The sequence below is a fragment of the Pteropus vampyrus genome, unplaced genomic scaffold (assembly GCF_000151845.1).
Source record: "Pteropus vampyrus isolate Shadow unplaced genomic scaffold, Pvam_2.0 Scaffold332, whole genome shotgun sequence".
Lineage (NCBI taxonomy): Eukaryota > Metazoa > Chordata > Mammalia > Chiroptera > Pteropodidae > Pteropus > Pteropus vampyrus.
This window is the reverse complement of record NW_011889113.1, coordinates 674,718-683,177: the sequence shown is the minus strand read 5'-3', so window position 1 is coordinate 683,177 and position 8,460 is coordinate 674,718. Positions and strand designations below refer to the sequence as shown.

At 41.6% G+C, this 8,460-nt stretch overlaps 1 long non-coding RNA gene across 1 annotated transcript in view; it reads left to right on the top strand.

Annotated features, from left to right (window-relative positions):
• Positions 1-6,433, top strand: part of LOC111730727 — a 31,221-nt gene extending 24,788 nt beyond the window's left edge. The window contains exons 2-3 of the long non-coding RNA XR_002776800.1: positions 4,959-5,041; positions 6,341-6,433. This is a non-coding gene — a long non-coding RNA (uncharacterized LOC111730727). The remainder of the gene's footprint in view (positions 1-4,958; positions 5,042-6,340) is intronic.
• The last annotated feature ends 2,027 nt before the right edge of the window (positions 6,434-8,460 follow it).

Sequence of the window (8,460 nt, the reverse complement as noted above, 5' to 3'; positions counted from 1 at the left end):
GCAAATAATGACATTCATAAAAAAATCTACCCAAGGGCCTCAATAAAAAGAAAGAGCCAACACACAGTGTTTTGTATCATGAAAATAATAACTGCTTCACGTTGACTTTGAGTGTGTAATTTTCCAGGCTTCCTCTCAAGCTTCATGTGAGTACATGCATGCACACATGCACGTGTGTGGATTAAACACACACACGGATTAGAATTTGGTTTATTTTAATTTACTGATTGTTTTTGTTCGTCAAAGTGCTTTTTTAAAATAAGTGAAGTTAATGGCAGTCCACTCCTCTCTCATTCTGTTCTCCTCTCCAGGCTTTTTATCCAGTGCAAGAGGAGCTTGTTCTTCCCAAATAGTAGGAACATGATTTGAGTTGGTAGGTTCTCACTGTGCCTCTGAATAGATGACAACTCTGGGTTATAATGTCCTGTAGAGCCACAAGAAATCACTGTTCATAGCCTTTATACAAAAATAAACTCTGCTTTCTTTCTAGTTTCTTTTGAACTTTCTCTAGCAAACTGTTCTGAAGAGCAGAATAGCAAACTATTTAAAAACTGAATTTCTGGAGTTGGATATAGGCTTAAATTCTGATGCTACCATGTGGCAGTGAGCAATCTATTTACCCTTTCTAAGTTTTAGTTTCCTTGCCTATCATGTAGTTATTTGTGAAGACAAAATAAAATAATGTATGACATACTTGCTGTCACAGAATAATACTTTAGTAAAATGTATCTCTCATTTTGTCTTATTATAATACTAACTTGTATTTGCAAGCCATTTTATTATTTTTAAAGTATTCTACACCTTTATATTCCCATTTCAAAGGTAAGAGTCTTAAAGAGCACTGCCATTATCTACATTTAGCAATTATGGTGTTTTTTTGAGCATTTATGATTAGAACGACATTGGACTGGACTCTTTGGTTGTTACTAAAAAATAGAAGTAGCCACCCATTTTCTTAATGTGCTAAATGTCCGGTCCAAGCTAAATATAGAGACTGGTAGATTCAGTAAGGGAAGACTTCTTGGAGAGAGGAGTGCACATTTAGAATTCCGAGAAGCAGACGAGGTTCTTCCTCCTTGTATGGAATGAACTAGGAGTCCAAAGACCTGCATTTTAGTTCCATCTCAGACACTAACTAGACATCGTATCACGTAACCTTTTAGAATCTTAGTATCTTTGTTGATAAGATCAGTTTTCCAAGAGAGCTGCTTCCATTTTCCTGTTCTTCTGCTTAAAAACCTCTCCACTGCTCATTGAATTCTGCGCTTAGCATTCACGGCCCTGTCTGCTTTTCTGAGCTTGTCTGCTCTAACCCTGCTGCATGTACCCCACACTCTGCTGTGGGTGTCGTTTCCTGAGCGCTTTCCAGGCTCTTTCTTCTGTCGTGGCCTGTCCTAAACGCTCTTCTCTATCTCTGCCGTGCTCTCCTACAGTGAACGGCACTGCTTCCCACACAGCTGCCAAAGGCAGAGATCTTGTTGCTTTTCACATTCCCTCAGCATCCCTCATCAATCAATCATTTGCCGCTAGCCCTATTAATTTTCCCTGGTTAAAATCTTTACATGCGCTCTCTTCATTTCCTTTGCATTCTATGCGTTAGGTTGGGCCTCCTTCACATCTTGCCTAGATTATTACACTAGCCTCCTAATGCCTTGCTTGCACCTTTTAAATCTGTTTTACACCCTGCTGGCAGGGTAATCTTTCTAAAATGCAGTTACAGTCATGTCATTCTCCTGTATATAATCCTTCAAGGTATTTCCATTAGTTTATGAAAAACAGCCAAAAGCTTTTCATAACCCACTTTGTATTGTAGTCATATTGTAGTGCTTTTGCTTTGTCTTTCTTCTTGATCAGAATTTACTGGAGAGTGGGGACTGTGTGTTACTCAGCTTTGTATTTCCCAAAGCACCTAGCAAAGCAGCTTGCAGTCTAGTAGGTGTTCACTACATTCCCGTTACATCAAATAGAATGAACATTATTGACTTTACCTTTCTCAAGGTAGATGTGATATTCAGTGAAATATTATATGTAATAGCATTGACAAATTGGCCCATCCTTAGCAATATTCCCCACCCCCCAAAAAGCAAAGGTGATTTACATATTCATAAGTCCTTCTGAAAAAAATGCATTCTTTCAACGAGCTGTGCAACAAAACCTCATCTTCAAAAGATTGATGTTGGAGAGATGATAACTATTGCAAATCTCAAAAATAATAACATAGCTTTGTAGACAGAGTTCAAAGGAGGCAGAGATGAGGTGCAGTCTATAACACTATCAGCAACAAAGAAGGCAACAGGACTGTGGATGAAGCCCAGGGCTCCCTACAGACAGCCAACAAGCATTTAATGAGCATCCCAGAGGGGCTTAATGTTCCATACTATTACTCAAGGATGTTTTCTTCTTTTCTAAGATCACTGGGTAAATCCACAAAGCCAAGTGGCCCGTTGCCAGTGTTCAAATATCTCTCCTCTCTCATCCTCTCTCATCAACTTTTTCCTTCCTCTCCTAGTTGCAAGGCCTGGAGGAGAGGATCTGAGACGGGATGGCTCTTGTCCTGCTCCACTTTAAACACTTTTTCACCATAACAATGTTCCTCTGAAAGAGATGAAAACTTCTCTGCTTAGAATTCAGCGACTCATTCCACTTGGACGCATCACATTCTTTCTAGGGTGGAAACCCTGAATTCAAGTGCAGCTGGCCAAGTCAGGGAAAAAAACTTTAAGCTGCTTCTGGGAAAGAACTTAAGCCTTCCTACTGATGATGAGAAACAATTTTTACTTTTTGTAAAGGATTAGAAGCATACTTGTGCTAGTGAATAACAATTTTGGACTTAGCCAAAAAAATGCTTGGGTGGTCTTTCAATTACCATTATATATATATTTTTTTAAAATGTAAACATCCTAAATTCTTATGATGAATTTAATTCTGGAGAAGCACCAAAGGAGAAAAAAGTACAGGCTGGAGTCAAAATAGGGGTGGATTACCAGATTTTTGTATTGTCAAACTATCTTTTTGCTATATGTACTCTTTTTCTAGCTAAAGCCAGAATGTTCGATGCTCTGTGTAAATGAATAGCCTCCATATGTGATTGCTTATAATATGCCAGGATCTAAGCTAAGAACTAACCCTGCAAAATTTCATTAAACCCTTGCACAGACCCTTTATGATGGACAAACCATAACTGTCAAACTGAATCTACTTTTGCCTGAGAGTCCAATGGGTATTTATTTATTCAGTAACCTGCGAGAATTATTTAGGGCGACAGTGAAGCAGTGACAGAGGACGAAAGGTACGGCCCTGACGAGGGTGCAATGTTTAACAGAATCCCAATAACGGAAGTAGTGTCGAAGGAACAGGACTGACGTAAATCCCCTTGGGCAGATCATCATCTCTTCTAGCCTTACAAATCATGAAAATGTGTTTCTGGTCTGCACGTTTCTAGAGTCTGCTGAGTCCTGTAGGATCACTTAACACTATGTTCTCATCTAGGTTATGGGGAACCCAGAAAGATTGTAATTAGCCTCATTTTCTAACCTAAAACCTTGTGCAGTGGACCTAGAAGCTCCTAATCACCTGCTATGGTTTAAGGTCCCAGTAGCGAACCCCGAGACGTTCTTTTATGTATATCTTGCCAAAATCTCTAAAGAGCATCTATACAGCTTGGCAATTTTCAGGACAAACCTTTCTCAAGTATAAAATAAACAAGAATTTATAAATTTTTTTTTTTCCGTTTTGGACAGAATCACTGTCTGCTTCTTCCTTCCCTCCAACAAAAACAAAAAGAGTGACTTGTGTTCATTTACATTTCACGATGGTGTTCTCTCACAGGATGTTTTCCATTTGCCGTATTTCCTATGTTGGTAGCTTTTCATGTTCTGCATAAGCTCGGTGTCTCTCAGAGCTTCTCCACGCTCATTGCAACTCTGTATTTTAAGCTCGTATTAGTTTTCCTGTTGTTATTGCTCGCTCAATTTTTTGTTAATTTTTTCAGTCTTCCTCTTCCCCTTCCCAAAGGCTACCATAGTTGCCTTCAAAACACAACACAAGTTTTATCTGTCTTAAACCTGATGAGAGGTCACTACTATTCTCTATAGCCTATAAGATAAAGTACCAACTTTGTGGTATTGGGATTTAAGGCGGAGTTTAATTACTTACCCTTCTTCCTTTCCAGATTCTGAATCAAGTGTGGGTTAGACGCACAAGCCAGATGGGGATGAAAATGTAGTGTCTGATTTATTGCTGATCATGCTGCATTGGGGCTTAGGCCAGAGACAGGCTAAACTATGGCTTCTCGAAATCCTTTCTTTGGGTTTACCCATACGGTTCAGGAAGAGGTGCTGGAAAACTATAGCCCATTTCCTTTTGGTGCAGGTTTTGGGGTCTAGGGATTGCTTTAGGGATTGAGGAATCAATCATCAGCCCATCTGCAGGGCTTATGGAGTCTCTGATGTAATACTTCCTGAACACCTCAGAGGGAGGACAGCCTATTCAATTCCTAGAAATCCAGTGGGCTAGCCACTAAGATCATGGCATGGTCCTCAATTCCAACCTGGTTTATGTCTCTTAGCAATTAAGTCTTTACTTGCTTGCCTTTTGTTACCTGCACTTGGAACAGTGGTGGGGGTTCATCCTCGTGCATGTCTCTTTAAAATGGGGAAATGGCTGCCTTTTGGAGGTGGGGAGCATATAGCCAGAAGCGTTTGATCAAGACCTGGGAAATTAGGTTTCCTCAGCTCTCTATTCTTCCAGTATTCTGGTATTGCAGTATTACCTCCTTTCAAAATAGAAAAAAAATCAGTCTTTGGGTTTTCGTAAGGATTGCTAGAGGAATAAACGATCGCTGTGATGAGGCCCTTTCTGCTGTCAGATGGCCAGCTTGGGCCAATACTTTTAAGACTGTCCTGAAGACTGTGAAACACGGTCGAATTATTTTAACTTTGTCACCGTTGCTTCCGCAGACTCATGGAAGTGACCTGGATTGAGTTCCAGCACACAAATTGGAAAAATCTGCCCAGCTGCTTCCTTACTGCTTCCCGAGCAGGTAATGAAAGGCCATGCTCATCGCCCAGTGTCCCACCTGTTCTCAACCAGATCCACACTGTAATGTCTGCCGGTTCCAACACCCTGCTTCCAGGTACTGATCTCTGCATTAGGCAGGATTCTTGTGGGTGTCAGTGAGAGAAACCCAATTCAAACTAGATAATGGCCAGAGGTATGAAAGTCCGAGACAGTCTGTATTTTTATAACTGCTTCTAATGCCAGAGAAAAAAAATGACCCTTCTTTTCCTAGAGGTATTATCTCACATGTGATGGAGAGGCTCTGGTTAGCCTGCCTTGGGGCATGTGCTTCTCTCTTGACCATGGGCCGTGACCAGAGGGATGTGTTGCTCTGAGCAACCAGATCCGGGTCATGTGACATGTGCCTACCTTTGGGGCACATAGGAGTGGGGGTGGGGGAGACACCCCTATCTTAACCATCCTGGAAGGAGGATGGGGTTTCCTGAAGGAAGAGAGCAGAACAGACGAGGAACATATGCCTGCTACATGGATCTTATTGCATCTTACGGTAACTCTATTACTGTGTCTCATTTAGCTTCCACTCAGAGCTACTGCACGGTGGAGAAGGTCACAATTTGTCACTCTCACAAAGTCAGAAGGAGATGGCTAAGTCTGAATTTTACTCATTTACAAAGGGAAGAAAAGAGAATCCCCAAGCATTGCAGCCTTGTGGCCATGTGACATATTCTCTAAGCACCATAGCCAGCTGGGTCAACACCCCTCCAGTCACGCTGAGAAAGAACGCTGGCACAGCCATTTGCCCTGCTGAGCCTGGCGTCTTCCCTGCTGAAGCTGAGGCTCAGTGCAGCTATCGCCTGGGAGTCTGCAGAGACCAGCCCTGGCCAAGCCACCTGCTCTGGCTTTTCAGGGTCCCCCACACGCCGCCAAATTTTCCTAGGGCACAGGGGCTTCCGAATAGTAGGATGGAGCATTCTTCGTAACTCAGCGATGCACCCAGTTCAGGGTGCTGCACAGCAAAATGGCCTGTATTCCAGGTTTTTTAAATAATGTTTTTTTAAAAAATACTTCTTATTTTGAATTAATTTTAGTTTTACAGAGCGGTTGCAAAGACAGTACAGTTTCCATATGTGCTTTACTTAGCTTCTCCATTTATTAACATCTTATAACTACGATGAATTTATCAGAACTAGGAAATTGTATTACTATTAACTAAATACAGACTTTATTAAAATTCCAGCAGTTTTCTCACTGACCTCTTTTTTTTTTTCTCCCAGGGTATCGCATTGCCTTTAACCAATTTTTTTTTTTGATTTACTCACAGGACTATTTCTCTTATGTCAGGAGGATGGTGAGATGGATTAATTGCCCTAATGGCCTCCATTTGTCATCCCTGCATGACCACACTTCTCACAAGGTAAAAGTTTAGCACCTCCTCTGAGGAGGTGGAGTCTACATCCCCATCCTTGAATCTGGGCTGGCCTTGTGACTTCCTTTGGCCAATAAAATGCAGCAGCAGATATGGAGATGTGCTCATTCTGAGCCTGGGCCCCAAGGGACCATGAGTGCTGTGCTCTCTGTCTTGGACGCCAGCCTCCTTTGTAGGAACAATGCTGGACTAGCCTGCTGGATTGAGGGACTACATGAATCAGACAGGAGATATCCCGACTGAGTACTGAGGCCGTATAGTCAGCCAGGCCCCAGCTGACTGTAGAGCCATGAGTGAGTCCAGCCAAGACCAGCTTAGCCTGTCCCAGAGCAGCAGGGCTACCCAGATGGCCTATAAACTTGTGAGCAAAATACATGTTTACTATTGTAAGCCGCTGAGCATTTGCGGTTGTATATATGTAACAATATTGTGTCGATAGATAACTGATACCGCTGGGTCAGGATAGATTCTGATACAGGCCATCTGATGGCTCAGGTTTTGCTGTCAACAACAAGTTGAATTAAATTTGTTGAATTTTTCAAATTGTAGATCTTCTGGGGACTGATCTTAGACTTTTGTAACCAGATTTAGTGAGCTCATATAGGATTTACCTCTCTTGATCTGAGTGGGTATATATTTCTGAGTGGGTATATATATGTGGAAATATATTTCTCCTTAACACTGGATAGTTCTGGGTGCTTTTCTAACTCAGGGTGTTATTGGCTTATGTATACTGGCTAAAGTTTGGGGTCACCATAATACGTCCCCAGGTTTTTTTTCCATCTAATTCTAAGGACAAGAAATCTATGCATATTTGTGCTAGGATTTTGCTGCTTTGGGTATTTCCCAAATAAGCTGTCTGTGTTGGCAGGGTTTTCTGCTGACTGCAGTGGGTACAAGTCTGGAATTTAAATTTGATGTTTTCAGCCATTGTAGATTAAAAAAAATTTTTTTTTTCTCTCCCAGGGTAGCCAATGTCATTTTTTTTTCCCATGGGGTCAAAACCAGTTGAAAAAGAACGTTATATTATTTAGTATAATGTCCATTAAACAGCTTTACTTTCTCAGTCCGGAGCAAAATTCTGGTTCCTCTAGAGAAGGCTCTGGTCCTCTCTCTTCGAAGGGCTCAAGCTTTGCCTCTGCCCTTTCTGCTCCCTTGGATTCCTCTTTCTTCCTACTGGGAGAGTGACAGTTTTCTCTGAATACAAAGATGCAGGTTGCACTTCCAAACTTTTTGTCATTCTCCCTCATGTCTTACCCCTAACTCCCATGTGGAGGGGGTTTCAGTATCCCGTGGATGGGAAGTGATGAGGGGCTGCGGCACGTTCCCGAGCTCTGATCAGCAGCAGTCGTGGGGATTTGTCAGGTGAGGAAGGGGATCTAGAGGTCTGACTCCTGTTACAGGCTTTCAGACACTCCTGTTTGCAGGGGCCTTGCCCAACCTTTTCAGGCAGTTGTGCCCCCAGTGCCTGAGACTTCGTGGGTTTTGTGGAATAAAGCGCTTGCTTCATGTTAGCTTTCGCCCCCTTCCCCCACCAACTAGGGCATTTGTTGTTCATCTTTCTTGGTTCTTTATCACTTTTCCAGCTTCCCAAAATGTGTTGATACTTCTTTTTCATGATCATATCTTCTTACATTCTCTTGGTCCTTGTGGGTTTATATCTTGATTTCATTTCTCCAGTCTTATTTTAGTGAGGTTTTGCATGAGAGCAACATCCATGTTCCACCTGGCATGTTTAGCCTGAAGTCTTCAGACTCTTTAGATTTTTATGAACATATATAAATTTGTCCTACTATAGCTCAATAACTGTTTTCTTCAGGAATCTTGTCTTGCTTTTTAAAAAATTGCATAAATTATCTTAATAGAAGAAGGGGTTGGAACTAGGGAGTTTAGATTTTTTAAAGTAAAATTATTTTTTACCTGTAGGGATTTCAGTAACTCTTAGAAGAATAGCAATAAAACCTAAACCTCACTGGGCACATCTAGCATTTGATTACATGTGGCTTTTGTTCAAG